The sequence below is a fragment of the Triturus cristatus genome, chromosome 7, assembly GCF_964204655.1.
Source record: "Triturus cristatus chromosome 7, aTriCri1.1, whole genome shotgun sequence".
In the NCBI taxonomy this organism is placed as follows: Eukaryota; Metazoa; Chordata; class Amphibia; order Caudata; family Salamandridae; genus Triturus; species Triturus cristatus.
In genome coordinates this window covers 759849067-759865283 of record NC_140590.1, presented here as the reverse complement: position 1 = coordinate 759865283, position 16217 = coordinate 759849067, and the positions used below count along the sequence as shown (strand labels likewise).

The window sequence follows — 16217 nt, the reverse complement described above, 5'->3', positions numbered from 1 at the left end:
GTAACTAGGTCTGGCTTTGATCTTTGGTTGCATAGAAATGTAGCCATGCATATGTGTTGCGGTGGTGTTGGTATTGTGGTGTTAGAGTGATAATGTTGGTGTAAAATGCTAGTGGTGGTAATGGAGGTAGTGGCGATGGTGGTGATTGTACTGGTAATGGTGTTTGTGTTAATGCCGTTATGCATAATGGCAGTGATGGTAAGGAATTAGTTAGCGGTAATGGTGATGTAGAAATGGCGGCAATAGAGTTAGTGGTGATGGTGAGAAGGTTGGTTATGGCAATAATGGCGGTGGTAAAAATGTCAGCGATTGTATGGGTGGCGGTAGACACTTGTCACCTTTTATGTATATTATTGTGTGCAGTGTGGCACTGTGGTTACTGCCAAGGGGTCGCCCTTTCCTCTGGTAATCTAGAAGGGTACAGAAAGTTAGTGTCCAACGTGCACTCGTAGCTTATCAAATTTATACCTTTATTTCAATGTTCAGGTCGGTGCTCAACCACCAGGCACCTTGGTCCAGGGTGCAAATATAACTGTGTAAGAGTGCAATCTGTTCTTTTAACACTACTGGGGAGTGTTTTATCCTGGGCTTAACCTTACATTTTTTCAAGTTGTATTTGAAGAAATACAATCATCATGTTGACGTTTAGAATAATCTTTGTCGTTTATTCTCCATGAATTTCAAAAATTCCGAAACATTTCCAAAATAACAGTATCCAGTATTATACATCCATGTATTCTGCCCAATGCATTTCGGGTCTTTTCGTCAGACCCTTCGTCAGGGGTCATGGAAAACTGTAAACAGAAACAAGCCAGGGAGGCTATTATACCTAGTCGTTTTGAACATTATAAGTAATAATACTCAAATGTGACAACTATAAATGATAAAAAATCACAACATGAAACGTAAAATTAACTTTCGGAGATCTAGAGGATGATAAAAACACAAGTGATGTTCATGCTCTCGGTCATAGTGTCTATCCGACAATTTTAACAAGGCTCGATTGTTAATGTGGCGTGTTCATTATGTTGGCCGTATTATTTACTATCGTGCCGATTATAAACATGTGTTACTGTTTGAGACTCATTTCTTGTGTCTTTACCGATTAGTGATGTTAGAAGAAAACATGCAAAAAAAACTCAATGAAGTTGTTACAAAAATGTTACAAAAATAGTGATGTAGCAGCGTTTTTGACTTAAATTAAAGTTCCTTGGTGCTCTATTGTTACGCGAGATGGTTGTGCTTAAAAATCTATCCCTGATCGAGAGTGCTCCTGTTAAAGACTACCCAAAATACCTGGTTTCTGTGTAGTGAGTGCCTTCGCGGTCGTCCGTGTTCGAATTCAGTGTAATCGCGAGAGTAGTGTAGCGAAGATTTATCTAGGAAGCAGAAGCATGAACATAGAAAGGAGACTAGCGCCTATCACATTTGAACGTGGGAACAGTGTATTAAAGTTTTTTCAAAGGAATGGGAGCGTAAACATAGAAAAAAGACATGGAAGAAAGACTAATCTTGTATCTACCCAAGATAAACATCAAAAAAAACTTTCATCAAAGAATGTTGATGTATAATAATTATAAGTGGGCAAGAAAGCTCTAAAAGTACTCAAAATAAATTATAATGTTCATTTACGTGGTATTCACAGAACAACATTTTGAATATAGTGTTGAGTTCTTGACATTCTAAAAAATACAGTATTGAGTTGTTTTTAGAGGAAGCATGCATATTCAATCCTATCATTGAGTCCCAGTGGTTGGAGGGTTTGAAGTCTTTTCGTCCAATAAAATTCAGCTTTCGCCAGAGTTTTTTGAGGATCTTGATCAGTCTTTATCTGCAGTGATTGTAAGATGGTGAATTTTAGTTGTGCTATGTTATGTTGGGCTTGTAACCAATGAGTGGCTACTCTAGATTTCAAGTTTTTATGTCTGATGTTGCTCTTATGTTCTCCAATTCTTAACTTGATTTTTCTTTCAGTCCTGCCCACATAAATTTTTCCACATGGGCATTTAAGAGCATAAACAACATTTGCAGTGTCACAAGTACTGGAATGCCGTAGTTCAATCGAATGGCCTTTCAATGGATGTTTCAACTTGTTCCTTTCGATGACATTATTGCAATTAACACAATTTCGACATTTTTGCATGCCTTTAAATTCCATGGGGTTTTCTAATTCTTTTGCTTTCAGCAATTCCTTGATGTTGTGGGATCGTTGCATGGCAAAGATAGGTCTGGATTGAAACAGTGTGCTCAAATCAGGTTCAGTTTGAATAATTGTCCAATGTTTAGGGATGATTGACTTTATCGCGTTGGTTTTCGAAGAATGTTTCAATACAAAAACCAAAGGTTCAGCCGAAATTTTTGAAGAGCGGCATACTAATATAGATCTGTCTTGTGCCACTATTTTGTCTTGAGCTTTCTTTAGAGTGTGTGTTGGATATCCACGTGCTTCAAATCTATCTTTGAACCGGTTTATGGTGGTTTCACAATCTTGGGGATTTGATGTTATTCTTTTTACTCTCATGAATTGTGAATATGGTAGATGGTTCTTAAGTGCAAATGTGTGAAAGCTATTATAATGGAGAGTACTATTACGGTCGGTGGGTTTCGTATATACTCTTGTTTCGATGTTGCCTTTAGAAATGTCGATGATGACGTCCAGAAAATTAATCGAAGTTTTGTCAATCTGATGTGTGAATTTGATGCGGTCATGTATGTTGTTTAATCTTACAAGATTATCCAGAAGTCTCTCTTTGGACCCTTTCCAGATGATAAGAATATCATCTATGTATCGTCGGTATAAAATCAAATTGTCTGTCCATTTATCATTATTCAAGATGTTCTGTGTTTCTAGTCTAGCCATAAAAATATTAGCGTAGGAAGGTGCCCCAGAGAAACCCATAGATGTACCATTGTTCTGGGCAAAAAAAGATTCATTCCATTCAAAATAGCTGTGGTATAAGGCGTAATGTAGAAGTTCAATCAATAATATCCTTTCAACCGGTAACTCATCTTGTCGGAGTAATGCCCATTCTATGGCTTCCAAACCTTCTTTATGTGGGATCGACGTATACAGTGACGTAACATCTACTGTACAGAGATACCAAGTATAAATCTCAGTTACATCTAGCTCATTTAAGATGTTCAGTAAGGCTGTTGTGTCATGTAGATAAGATGGCAAATGTTGAACAATCGGTTGTAGGTAAAAATCCAGAAATTTCCCTATTGGTTCAGATAAAGATCCACAGGCTGACACTATCGGTCTAAATGGTGGTTTAATTAAGCTTTTGTGTATCTTCGGAAGCATGTAAAGCTTGGGTCTTCGAGGAAATTGTGTGAACAGGAATTGTTTTGTTTTTTCATTGATCCAGTTTAATTCGAGGGCTCGATTAAGGATTTGGTTTAAGATGTTTACAGTTTTCCATGACCCCTGACGAAGGGTCTGACGAAAAGACCCGAAATGCATTGGGCAGAATACATGGATGTATAATACTGGATACTGTTATTTTGGAAATGTTTCGGAATTTTTGAAATTCATGGAGAATAAACGACAAAGATTATTCTAAACGTCAACATGATGATTGTATTTCTTCAATTACAACTTGAAAAAATTTAAGGTTAAGCCCAGGATAAAACACTCCCCAGTAGTGTTAAAAGAACAGGAGCCCCCACTTGCAATCTGATTCTCAGATTGCACTCTTACACAATCTAGAAGGGTACTCAGCAGACCTTCTCAGCATCCAGTCCTTGATTAATAAATACATTAAAAATGAGTCCTGCAAATGCAATAAGGGTTTACTTCAGGGATCATCAGAGAGGAGCCCAAGAAGGACATGGGTATTTGAAAGAGTCATCCGAAGGAAGAGATCACTATTGCTTCTCATTGATGCATAGATTCCAGCAACTGCATTGCACTATATATTAGAAGCGACTACCCTGCGAGCAACTGATATTGTCACCAACTTGTTTGTCTCAACTAGGGCTGATGAAGTTGTCTCGCGGCCCCGCCTCCAATTTTCATTGGTGCGCTTCGTTTTGCGTCATCCTGCATGCAAAACGCAGGCTCGCCATTGAAAAGGAGGCTTCTTAGTCCCTCCTTGTTGCACTCCCACCAGGATTCGATCTCGCACTCGCGGCGTCACACACTAGCCTTAATTAGCTGGAACGCACTATGTTTTCTACACAACGCCGCCCGCTTGTTGGTGAAGGGCAGTTAAACCGATCATCCCGAGTAATGTGATCCATGTCGGCATGCTATCTCTTACTTAGTAATTATACAACATAGGCAGGTGAGTTCTATAAGTTCCTGGGACAATAATGAATGTGTTTATAAAATGTGCTGCGTTAACTTAACTTCATCGTTCTGTTTAGAAGGTGATTATGTGGGGCGAAGGAAATAATTAAACATAAGGCCTCCCGTTGTGTGAAATTCATCATTCACAGGGATCTATGAATGTGTGTATGTGGGAATTGTGTGGCTCAAATCCATTCACGCTACACCATGCCAGGTTGTTTGAGAGGGGGCGATGTAAATGGGGTGGGGGGTCACAGGTGACAGAAATGGTGCACAGAATAGCCTGCTGCCTCGCCACCAAGGCCGGGACCAGTGTATTGTGGATCGAGGTTTTAAGCCTGGAACCTCCATGTATGACAACGGCGTTTATTTTATTTTTCAACAGCTCGAGCACATCGAGTTGGTGTGATTTTATGATCCCAAAGTGCTTGCGCACGGGTATGGCGTGTTTGTACAGATATTCCCTAGTTAATAGAGGTATGTACTGTTAAGAGACTCCCTGATTTCCATTCTTGGTGTTCCTTCACGTTACACCGCCTCAGTCACCACTCTGCCGGTCAGCTTATATAAGTTAGTTGGAAGCGGTCTCTCTCTTCGAGAAGACGTGCTGCGGCGTAAGGTGACCAGACGTCCCGTTTTCCCCGGACGGTCCCCGTTTTGGAGAAGTGTCCCGGTGTGCCGACACTTTTGTCCAAGTCAATAAAATGTCCGGGTTTTTTAACAGTGTCCGGGTCCATGCTTTCTTTTACCTTTTTATTCATTTATTTTTTTAATAAACTTGCATGCTGAGCGCGGTGCCCGCTTTAGGGACACCGCGCCCAGTTTCTTATATTTTTTTAAAACTTTACTAGTGAGCGCGGCGCCCACTTCAGAGACACCGCGCTGTCTGTCTCTCTTTTTTTAAAAAAACTTTACTGGTGAGCTTGGCTCCCGCTTCAGGGACAATGCACTCGTGCTCTGCATTACAGCAGGTCTCGCTTTTGGCGCAGTTTGACCTATTGGTATTGTAAATGACAATTCCTTTTAATATTATAAAAGGCATTGCCATTTACAATGCCAATAGCTCAAAATCTCGCAGTTGCGAGACATATTGCATTGTAAATGCTTGTTTTTTAACAGGTATGTCTTATTTGACTACATATTTGTTACGTGATTAGGGACCCGCAGCGTTTTTTAGCATCTTCGGTCACATTGTATACCATGGTGGGTATTTACCCCACACACTGTAACTTGATTTGCCACCCTCTGTGCACCATGTGTTTCTTGCATGTGATTGTACTGTATACTGCTGCTATTCATGCCCCAAAATAAAAACAAGTAAAAAAAAAAAGTGTTTGTCTCAACTAGAACGACAAATGTGATGAAAAAGGATTTGAATCTGTAAGACCTTAATGTGATCCACATATGATCCATGAACCCTTTAAACATCAAGGTTGTAGGCCGGCCATTGAACATCTAAGGAGGGATTTACAAAGAACGAAGAAAGGAAATCTCTCCATTCAAAAATTGGGCAGAAAGATTTGTAAATATGAAGACTACACCTAGGACAAACTCGTCTTAATGAAAAACGATATATGGCTTGCCAGAGGAGAGGGTTTACAAATAACTTCCATTCCTGGTATTGGTTTTATTGTATGCACAAAGGTCCTTATGCTGAACGTAGTTCCTAAACTTGTCAAAGTCCTCTCCTAAGCAGAGGTGATCGGCTCAAGACAAAAACTCTTCCAGTTAATCAGTTTCATGTCAGTAGTGGCTATTAGTCGTAAAGACCTGTGAGCTATTACAGAAAGAGCAATATTTAAATACCCCCCCCCCAAGGGAAATATCTCAACATATAAGCATTTAATGGAAGAGTCCCTAAAAATGTCTCTTGCCCACAGCCTTTTGTAAGCAGTACTCGTTTCAGAATTACTATAACAAACTGCTAGAATAAAATCTGCATAACTCCAGCAGCAAATCAGACCAGTCCAGGTGAAACTTTGAGTTACATTTCTTGGGAAGAGGCTGACTGACTGATAAAACCTTACCCAGTGGTGGTTGTATTACCATAGAGTGGATAGTTTTATAGCTTTGTGAAGGAATTGTCTCAAGACAGACTGATGTGACCTGAGACTAAGAACCTCATTTAGAGATGAGTGGTAAGGCGACAGCCACCAAATAGACTGATGGCCTGTCCATTTACATATTCTTTCTCTGGCAAGGTCATGCACTCGATGTTGAAGGCGATGTATTAGATGTGGACACTGCTTCCATCTCCATCAGTGTTGACGTCTTCTAGATGACTCCAGCACCGACTGGAATGACGTCAGATGAACTGCCTGATTAAGGGCAATACTGATTGAACAGTGGTCTTCAGCTATTGCTCTGACTATTTCTTCTATGCCACAGAGTAGCCCAAATTCTGAGAAGAGAGGCTCCATTTTTGCTTAAATACTCAGGCAGTACTGTTATGAATTGGAAGCGACACTACCCCATCTCACAGACTCCTGTGGTATTTTTCTTTTCCTGTGCCTTTCACTTCACCCTGATCTTGCCTGTTAAGTGTGAACTCAAACCCCTCCAATCCCTTTTTGCTCTCTCAATTGGAAACTCTGTTCATATTCTAACCCTCCCATTGGCAACCTCCACCCCTCTTTTTCACCCTTCTCCATTGGAGATTTCCATCCAACACCCAATAGCTTCCTCTCCATTGGAAGCTTCCGTGCCCCCATTTCCTTTCACTAATGGAAGCTTCCATCCAGTCTGTCTCCTTGCCATTAGAAGCTTCCTCTCCACAGAACCCTGTCACGTTCAGAAGCTTCCAACCTCAGTACCCACGTTCCATTAGACATTTTCATCCTACCCATTTCCCCCTTAGAATCATCCATCCCTCAAAACCCCCTGGGGATTCGAAGATGCCTGCCCCCTGAGAGTACCTCTCTGTGTTAGAAGTTTCCAGACACCGACTCGCCTCCTAAAGTGGAATCTTTCAGAAATTCTCATTTGAGCACATTGTTACAGCGTTTGTTTTCTGAAATGTAATTTTAAGTCAGGATAACACGGGGATGGCTTGAAATGTTCGTTTCCATGGTGCATTGTCTTCAGTGGCCCTTGTGGGTTGTACCAGTTGGACCCAGTTCTAACTGGTCGGCGATGAGCCTTGATGGACTGTGAATTAGGCCTGGGCAAAAATTTCGTTCCGTTCGCGGAAATTGCGTTCCGCGGAGAGCGCGAAAATGTCAAAAATTCCGGTTTCCGCAGCTTGGCGATAATTTGTTTCTTGCTCGCGCTGTAAAATGATACATTCTCGCGCGCGCGCGATCGCCTTACCTGAATCCCTGCGTTCGCCGACAAGTTTTCTTGATCCGGTCGCGTTCTCCATGAGATGTTGTATTGTTTTTAGCCATTTGCGCTGTCTCGCGACAGTTCGCGCCCGCAGTGACGTCATGCGTCGCGCGATCACGTCTTTCTTCTCGCGATCATGCACCGCGAGAACAACTCAAAACAAGATGGCCGCGCCCGCAAGCAACCACATGGGTAAGTTGGCGACCCGCAACCATGCAGAAAATCTCGCGAACATGCCGGAAAAAAACTTCCGCATCTTCGCGATATTTCTGCTTGTTTGCGATAATTTTAAACATTCTCGCGATAATTTGCGAAGGTTAATTCCGCAAATTCCGCCCACCCCTACTGTGAATGTAAATATATTCCGCTGTCGCCCTGTCAGCCTTCCTGTACGTGACAGCGATGCCAAGCTGTCAGAAATGGCACAGCCCGCGCCAGCAGGGCCCGGGGCGACACAAGATTATTTCTGTTTTATTATTGTGTACTTTTGCCTCAAGTGGCCACTTTTTGAAATTATGTGAAGCAAAAAAAGAGTAACGAGCAGCAACACAAATTCCACTGCAAAGACAATAATCACGAGCTCGGAATTCATTTAGTTTAGCAGAGAGAGAGCGAGCGACAGAGTGTGTGTGTGTGTGTGTGCGCGCGCGCGTCGGCCTGTGTGTGTGTATATAATACATATAGTTGGGAGCGTTCATGCTGAAAAGCTGAGTTAGATGTGTACACGGGGTCTCTTCAGAGTGTTCACGGTATCCCACTGCACATAGCTCTTTGGGAGGGCGTGGGAGCAGGGTGTACTGCGGACTCGACAATCATACCTCTGACGTTTAGTAGTTCAAGAATATCACTTCTGTGTGTGGAGGAGCATCTGTTATGCAGCCCAGACCTGGTGTCCCCGGTGCGTGGAGTATGTATGTGTGAGCAGAACCACCGTTGCCCCCACATTGCAGTTCCGGTGTCTTAGAACACAGTGTGCCTTCCCCACCAGAAATGAAGAGGCCACCCCTGTGAGGACACACCGCCCTCAGTCCGGCGGGTGGGGCAGGGCTGCTCTCAACCGCCTCTGCCTCCGACTGCCTCCTGACCTCTGGGACCCGTCCTGGGATGAGCACCATGGGGAGGGTGCGGAGCCTGTTGTTGCGCTGCATTTGCCACTTACCGTGAGAAAGATGGGTGACCATAGAGCGATCCCAGCCTGCCCTGTATCTTCGCCCCTAACGCCTGTTCCTCCCTCCGGTGTCTCATTGGCCTCACCCCCCACACCAGCCTCACATCCATTGTGTGAGGTTGTCTAAACTTCCTCTGCAAGAAGTTGAAGCAACCACAATATATTTCAAGTCACAAACAGCGTTGGTGCTGTGGCATTAGCAGACCATAGTTAAGGCCTCTCCTTTCTTTGATGGTGAGCGGCTGTGGGGCACATGGCATCAGGAAATTGTTTTTTTATTTGCGCCTGGCCATCCTCTTGCAGGCCTGGTCGCCTGGCTTCTTGCTCCTGATTTATTTTGATCCCTCTGTTTTGTCAGGCTCTGGTTTGGAGGCATCCACAACAAATCTGTGGGTAAAGCGTCGCCCGGTGCCCGTTTAGCACCTTATAATGATCACAGTGGGGGCAACCTGACTGTTGCTATGAAGCCATATTGCTGCAAATACTAGTACAAAATCCATCTCAGTGTCCTATTGTTATATATCGCTGTTGATAAGCGAAGAACGTTCCTGAGGGTGTGCATCATACATACGCCTTTGGCTTTCGACGTTCGAGGCGTTATACACTTGTGGCATGCACCTTGTTGATGAAGACATGCTGTATTTACCCTCCTTGGAAGAGTGGTGACCTATCAGTATACATTTTAGCAGGGAATCCATGGAATGACTTCAGCGTGTTGGGCCGTGTCCAGCAATTGAACCTCTGGATGGCTTGAGCACTAATCTGCAACTATTAGGAGCAGAGCAGAGGTCCACATTGACCCTGTCCAGTCGTTGGTCACTACTTGGCCCATTTAGGAGGGGCTGGTAGTGATCTGGAGACCTGCTGGCCTGGCACATGGCCTGTCCCATGAGTCAAAAAGGCAAAGAATCTCTCATTTTTTTATTCCAACATGTTGCTCATTTCGAAGCTCTCAGACATATGCTTTTGTTTGGACCCTTCCCTGATGTTTGTTGCGTGCCAGGATGATGCAGGAATATGCTGCTGTGATTATTTAGAGGGCAGTCTCTGGAACCGTTTCCTCCCTCACTTCTTTCAGGCTGGTGGCCTCGTGTTTGGTGCTTTCAGTGTTTGTGAGCTCATCGGTGGTCTGGGCTTCCTCTTGTGTATGTGGTGTGGCGGAATATAGGCGTTTGCACTGGTAATTTGCACCAGCTCGAGCAAGGCTATTTCTGCTTTTGTTCAGGGAGTGGACTCCGCGTAATATTTTGCAGCAGACATCCCAGCCCCACTATTTTGCCTCTGGCATTAAAGCATTACTTTTGGGCTTCTTTTATCGGCCTTCCTACAGTACCACAGCCAGTAACCATCCTCTAACTTTGGAGGGAGTTCCCTCGTCCATTGGGGGAATACAGTCAATGCCCAATCCCTATGCGCCCCTCAGGGACCTTAACAATCCAGACTGACTGCATGAGTGGGGCGGGATTATTAATGCTCCAGCTGTAGCCGGCTTTCATCATTACAGAGAGAGGTAACTAGACTACCTCAAGTGTGTACCACTGTAGGTCAGGAAAGCACCTCCACAGGTAGCGTGGAAGTGTGGAGTATGGGGGCTAATAGTAAAATATCGGGACCTAACACGCAAGCTTTCAAGTATCACCCGAGTTGGGGGGGGGGGGAGGGATTTAAATATCATCTCATGGAATGTAGCCGGTTTAGCCACCAAATTTGTGGATGAAAGATGGCTTCTATTCATCAGATCTTATAACATTATTTGCCTCCAGGAGACATGGGAGATTGAAAATAACCTTTTTCTTGAGGGTTATAAAACCTCCTTCTGTCCAGCAGAGGGCTCAAGTATGGGTAGAGCAGGGGTGGCTTAATTTTTTTTTTTTAGATCTGAGGCCCTGCGGAACTGTGAAGTATTTGAACCGGGATTCCAAAATTGCACAAGGGCTGATATTAGCGGTTGACAAATCATTTTGTTTCACTTTAATTCATTTTTATAATGCAAAATGAAAGACCTGTGGCCCCTCAAGCCTGCCTGAGTTAAGTGGTCTTCTGGAGTTGTTACAGGGTGAAGGTTTTTCGCAGGGTGATTTGATTTTAGTGGGTGATTTTAATTGCCATCTCTGTACAGATCTAGTTCCGAATACACGTGAATGGGCCACATGCACGGCTAGGGACGATCTGTACATGGAGCACTCTCTAGAAGGACAGGAACTGAATACTCTGCTAGACACTTATGGTCTAATATATACCTTAGACCTAGGGGGGATGTGCCCTGATCTCTTTTTTGCGGCCAACTTATAAAGGCAGGGGCTCTGCAACAATTATTGATTTTGTTTTTATTTCTTTTTCTTTGATGTGGTTTATACTCTCCTTTAAAATCCAGCACAGTCCTTTTAGTGATCACAACCCCTTGAATTTGGTGCTCGAAGTGCTGGGAACTTCAATCGTGTACCGTAGGATGACTGTGGCTTCACTTGTCGCAATTATTCAAGGGAGGCGTTTGAGGTGGTCACAGCTGTATATTACTTTTTTTAACCAATGGCTTTTTAGTTTGAGGCAACAGGAGATTTTAAAGCGTTTAGACTTATCAGCCTTGGGAGAAGAAATCAAAAATAGCCAGTTTATTAACAGTCTGGTAGCTACTGTTTGTGCTGATTCACCAAAATTTTTTGATAGCGAGTGCTCCCAGGCCCTGCGTCAACTTAAGAAGGCAGTGAACCAGATCCCACGTGACAGTGCCTGGGTGGCAACCTGTTGAAGTAATTATAAGGGGGCCATTAAGAAGCGGAAGCGTTTGCTACAGCATGGGAGGAGCTGACAGAGGCATGTGAAAAGAAGGATTGTACGCTTTTCTGGAAGATTATTAACAACCCCTGCTATACAGACCCAGAGAAGCCAGGATTAGCTCATAACATTACCCCAGACCAGTGGAAGGAACACTTTGAGGGTGTGTATAATCATGTTTATAGCGAGGAATCAATCATGGATGACAGCTCTCCTTCTGGCACCAGAGCTATCTCTTTTAGTCTTGATGAGGTGAGACTGGGCATTGGGGGTTTGTCACGGAACAAGGCCCCTGGTCCCAACGGGATCCCTCAGACTTTTTCCGTGACAACATAGAGGTCTGGGCTCCAGTTTTAACCAGGGTTCTAAACACTGCTGTGAGGACTGTGGGTCCTTTTTGTGCCAAAAAACAGATCGGTTTGTGTATCTGCACTGTATCTGGATTCTCAATTGAAGGTGGACGGAATTAATGTTTACATTGTTATTTTGCGATGTTTGCACATTGGCGTTATGCTGCTAACAAATAATCCAGTTGTTGATGTTTTATTCCGTTTTAATGTTGTGTCTTTTATGGCTGCGATTAATGCTGAATAAAGATTATTATTTTTATTATGACGCAGAAGGATGCATGGTAATTTGCACTGTTTGTTGAATTTAGTCCGTAATCCATGTCCCTGTGGTACTCATGCAGTTTCCACTTATCTGTTTGTAGTGGCGGGTCAGGTGCTGACTCTTGGAAGAGAGATATGATTGGCTTGTGGCCTGGGATTACCCACATCATTTTCCCAAACATGTTCTGCTGAAAGTGCCATCCCCAGTGGACACCAAGGTTTTTTTTTCAACTCTTTGTTGTCTTAGTTTCATGCTGATCAGCCCCTGACTGGCATAAGCTATTAGATGTGTGGTAGAATCGTTTTAATTCTGTATCCACACTGCTGCTGGTCCATCCACATGGTCTGGCATTCACCATCAGCAGGGTATCTCAGAAAGAGAGTTGAAATATGTTGTTTTGAAGCTTCCGTGTTGTTGGGGCCTCAGATCCATACAGTGTTTGTAGTCTGAGCGGCTCAATAAATATGACGAGTAGAAAATAAATCTCACACAGTTGTTGCCCATCCTTGAAAAGCTGTGGACCTTAAGTATGTTCTAAGAAGGAGTGGGTGTTTTTATGATCCGCTCTAAGTACCTGCTCCTTGTGTCAGTACGGGACAGCACAAGGTGGACCTTAAGAAGCTACGGTTTCATTCTGTGGTGTGAGCCGCTGATGATAATCATTCAGGTACCAGCATAAATTAGGGTGTCATTGCTAACATTCAGTCACAAGATACTGCAGTCACTCTAAACTTCCAGAAACAGTAGCAGACCACAATTTGTTCCCACTCCAGTACATCCCAGATGGCTTTGAGAGAGTATGGCCATCATAGATAGTCCCAAACCCGTCACAAGTATCAGTGAAGAAGGTGGTTATGCTCCTTATGTTGGAATGTAATCCAGCTAGTGATACCCTTTGTTTGTCTAGTTTAGAAAACTATTGGATTCCATTGATGCCCGTCTATATTTTTCAATTGTGGGGATTGCTTGAAGGCCTTGTTGGGGAATTGCATGCCATTACATATTCTCACCTGGCCATTTTGCATGGCCTTACGAAGTGGTACCCAGGGGCGGGCCTTTCTACTGCTTTATGGCCTCAGCCTTCTCTGGCTTCTCCATTTCCGTTACAGCACTCTTTCAGAGATGGAACAGAACCCTTATGTGCCTCACTGGTACTTACTTGGCAGTGTCCTCGCGATGTAGGCAGGTCTGCTTTCTTGTGAGGTGCCACAGGCCTGGACTGCTGATGGCATCAATGTCACAGATCCATTATCTTGAAGCATTACAAAGTGTGTGCTCTTACACATTAAGCTCAGCTGCAAAACAATTAACACACCTCCACCAAGGGATGCCACATACTGTGTGTCCTCCCAACACTCAACTGGTTCCTCATGGCCAGATGCTCATTTTTCAGGGCTCTATGCTTTTCCTGCAGGGCCAGCTACAGAAAGGGCCCTCCTTCATCAACCCAAAGCTGCAAAGATAATGAAATGTCATGGTGTGTGTATTTGTAAAGCGCAGTATCACCTGCGAAGGTATCCTGGCACTGACAAGACCAAAACTCTCTTTCTAGACTGACACTTTGGTTGGCCACATTCCTCCCCCCTCACAAGAAGAAACATCTTGGTGAACCGCCTCTGTACAATCATCAAAACTTTGGACCTCTTCTCTTGGCGAAGGCAGAACAAGTTAAGGTCACTAGGCGGGCATGGAAAACATGGAGCCTAGGTTCAAGCCCACTCAAAACTGGAACCAAGTAGGGTGTTGCCTGGTGCACCGCTACGCTGTGTGTGGGAGTGCTTTTTTCAAAATACCATCTTCTGTCTCCCTGGACCTGAAGGTATGCATGCTAAGCTCCCCCCATTGCAATTTCATTGCTAAAGCCTGGGGTAACGGTTACATGGCCTACCCAGGAAGTGCTACCCGTTCTTACAATTTGCAAGCAGAAAAGTAAGCACATCAAGGAGTATCCCAGGGAGTGAATTTCAATTTCACAATATTAACTGCCGATCCCTCGTCAAACATCTGCAGCACTTATATAATTTTCTGTGGGACTACCATCCGGACCCCATGTTTCTAACAAACATGGCTTCATGAGGCATCCCTACATGATGTTATCGCTGCACTTCCATCCAATTATGCCATTACCAGAAGGGATTGGCAAGGCAGGGCAGGAGGAGGGATTGCCATAATCTGTTAGGATGAATTTCAATACAGAACACTGGAGCTACCTATCCCTGACAATGAAGCTTTATTTTTCTTTTTAGGTCATACTCATACATTTACAGTATACAGGCCTTAATTTATCGGCCGCTGGGATATGCGAAGAACTGGTGTTCAATGGTTCCTGACCTTCTTGCCCCCTACATTTTGAAATGCGCAAAGTTTACACTTGTACCTGATCTGGAACAGTCAGTGTGTCTAGATCTAAGTTTGGTTGATCAATGGATCATGAATTCTCTGGATGCAACTCTGCCAGCAACACTGAGGTCATCACAGAGAATGGTGATTTTCCAATTGAAATAGAGATTCAAGATTTCATTAAAGACATGGGGGCTAACATTATGCATTACATCTTTTAATGACACTCCTCACAATTGTGCGCTTAATCAAATCCAAAACCTATAACAAACCATGAAACTATTAATCCGTTAATGTTCAAACCAACTTTACACAAAACGTACTTACCTCCTTACTTCCACTCTTAAGAATAAAAGTAAAATCATATATTTTTTTCTCTTCCCTTCTTTTTTTTTTTAATACTTCAACCCTCAGGGATGCGGAGGGCAGGATAATGTTAGCCTTCGTTTCGTTAATGAAATCTTGATTCTCCTTTAATTTCAATTGGAGAATCGGCATTTCATTACAAGACTGGAGGCTATCATTATGCATGTTGAAAGCCCTTCAACACTACATTTGACACATGTCTAAAATAATGCTTTACAAATGTCCCTGCATTTGACCAGTCAACTGCCTTCAGAATCTCCCCCGAACATCCCCCTAACATATACATCTTGCTTGCCATTGCCCCTCTTAAAGAATGTGGTTTGTATTTCTCTACGTCAACATCAGCTTATTTTATTACATCTCTTACCCATCTAGTGGTAGTTGCAATAATAACCGCTTTGTGAGGTTTTACATATGAAATCAATAATTGTTCTTCACCACGTATTCTTTGCTCTAACATTCTGCTGTCATACTCCTTCAAACAATCTACATCACAACTGTTTTTGCTCTGGGAAATTAGTAGAAAAAATGGACTCTTCCATTTCTCAAAAGGACTCCATCTGGTCCGTCCATCTTACAATTTACCTCCAACACTTTCACACAGGCCCGGACTGGCAATGCCGGGCACCGGGCAATCCCCCGGTAGGCTGCCAGGGGTGGGGGCCGGTTTTGAGGCAGGGGGCCGGTTTCGTTGCTGGGGCCGATGTTTTGGTCCAACGCGCACAATTATATCTATCTCAGATTCATCACTGTTAACTGACATCACTCTCATGCTTGGGACTGGATTCTACACTGCCTGGGCTGCGCCGCCGCCTTCGCCGGCAATAATTTATTATTACCTGCATTATTAAAAGGGGGTGGGTCGTTGGGTGACGGTCACGCTCGCGCGCAGTCGCAGAAATCTCCGCAAGCGCCAGCCCGCGCATGTGCGCGTTCTCAGTTCACCCACCTTAGGGCCTGGGGGCGGCCGTGTGGTGACTGGTGACATGCGCATTGGGGTTCCAATAATAAAAAGTGCGCGTGAGTCGTGACACCGACGAGGAGAAGACAGAGACTGAGGGAACAAGGCACGGTCGGTCACCCCATAATTTATTTCTAATTCCAGCCTCTGCTTGCTGCCTGTACCTCCCTCACTAGTACCGACTGTCAGTCCGTCCTCGCCCGCCCCCCGCTACCTGCAGAGGTGAGTCAGTGACGTCTTTTGCAAATTATTTATCATCAGGATCATGGAATTGGAAAACGATAAATTCAACATGGCACTGGCAAATGAATTTGTTTGGCACTACTGTGGGCCGGGCCACGGGGCAGGGATTAGACAAAGGGTATAGGCCTTTCCCCCGG

The 16217-nt window shown here is 43.9% G+C and overlaps 1 protein-coding gene across 3 annotated transcripts in view; it reads left to right on the top strand.

The window, feature by feature from the left end:
• Positions 1-16217, top strand: part of TMEM235 (transmembrane protein 235) — a 633876-nt gene that overhangs the window by 290775 nt on the left and 326884 nt on the right. The gene's annotated exons all lie outside the window — the stretch shown is intronic.